This window comes from Megalopta genalis, unplaced genomic scaffold (genome assembly GCF_051020955.1).
Source record: "Megalopta genalis isolate 19385.01 unplaced genomic scaffold, iyMegGena1_principal scaffold0406, whole genome shotgun sequence".
Taxonomy (NCBI): domain Eukaryota; kingdom Metazoa; phylum Arthropoda; class Insecta; order Hymenoptera; family Halictidae; genus Megalopta; species Megalopta genalis.
In genome coordinates, this window is record NW_027476475.1 from 3304 (window position 1) to 5000 (window position 1697).

A 1697-nucleotide genomic window follows, 5' to 3' on the forward strand; every position below is an offset into this window, starting at 1 on the left:
ATGTACCAGTGAAATCTCGATAGTTCTACGGATACGAATCGTCCCGAAAAAGATTTTGTCACCGCTTCGAAGCGGTGTTTCAGACGGGCGGACGTATATAAAACATATACGACACACGACACCGCCTTCCACACTCACGCTAGTTCGAACACGATTTCCATCTCTCTCGAAGACTGTTAGACGTACGTAAAATTTCTCAATATTCATAGGACCGCGACAAACGCCGACGAAGCGCCCATCATTCGCTCGTACGTATATAGGCAACAAGTGCCATCAACGCAAGCAGTTTATAAGTACGTAAACGACCCTCAGCCAGGCGTGGTCCAGGAATTGTATCCGTGGACCGCAATGTGCGTTCGAAATGTCGATGTTCATGTGTCCTGCAGTTCACACGTTGACGCGCAATTAGCTGCGTTCTTCATCGACCCACGAGCCAAGTGATCCACCGTTCAGGGTAATTTTTCCCTTTTATTCTCTCATATATAATATAATGTGTATTTGCTATCCACCACATTTTTGTGTTATATTTCGGAACAAGCCGATACCCGAAGAGCTCCAACCAGCGCGCGAAGGAGATTCGGGAGTCGTCGTACAACGACATAATTGTCCCTTAAAGAACGAGATATTTCCGTCGAAACCATATATATATGTACGAGCAAATCCAAAACCACTGTTTTCTTGCAAGTTCGACGGTCGGAGCGAATAGAACATTGAAAAGCCTTCTATCGAAGAAACACAGAGAGTATATCACCTCCAAAAACGACGGGGATATGGATATTCAAACTGGACAATTATCAACCCGATACTGGATTCGAAAAGTTTCTCTCTCCTTTCGTCGTTATTTACACCGGACGGACTCACGGCCGGCTCTAGCTGGGTGTCATATATATATATACGTCCCACGCTCATGCTGCCACTAGCGCGCAACAGAGTAGGGTGTCAATGACAACGACACAGCATTGAAACGAGCTACACAAGCCGGTCTCTCTTGATACCAATGTAAACGAGCATTAAGTTATCTTCAGACTGCCCGATATTTTCGTCCTTTGGACTTTCCCAACGATTCCTTTTTTTCTTTTTTTTTTACACACCACAGCGAAGACTTGAGGAAGCGTGATTAGCACGCTCGCATCCCTCCCTGTCCTACTACAACTGTGTGTGTGTGTGTAAAGAAAGAAAAAAGAATACATTGGCTTTCTCTCTATCGAGAAGATGGCCTACGCAACGCAGATCAAAGGCCTAATACGTGTAATATAATACGCGTCTGGCCGTGTATAAATCACGCACGAATGATCTGGTCGGGCCCAACTCTTCTCGTACGCTTATTTTTCCGTGTTGGGGCACTATCATAAAATCACACAAACCCCAACACGTGTGTGTCTTGGAAGGAAGATGGCCTACGCAACGCAGATCAAAGGCCTAATACGTGTAGTACACACGTCTGCCGTGTAAATCACGCACGAATGATCTGGTCGGGCCCAACTCTTCTCCACCACACCACATCCCAACTTTGTACATTTTTATATATTTTTGTGCGTTGGGGCACCTTCATAATCACAAACCCCAACAACACATATATCTCTCTCTCTTTGAAAGATTTGTTGTGGCCTACGCAACGCAGATCAAAGGCCTAATACGTGTAGTACACACGTCTGGCCGTGTAAATCACGCACGAATGATCTGGCGGGCTCAACAAT

General features: G+C 45.6%; 1 non-coding gene across 1 annotated transcript; it reads right to left on the reverse strand.

Annotated features, from left to right (window-relative positions):
- Nucleotides 1-302: 302 nt before the first annotated feature.
- LOC143263238 (5.8S ribosomal RNA) lies at nucleotides 303-457 on the reverse strand. The gene has a single exon (XR_013036756.1). It is a non-coding gene; the product is annotated as a 5.8S ribosomal RNA (ribosomal RNA).
- Between the last annotated feature and the right edge of the window lie 1240 nt (nucleotides 458-1697).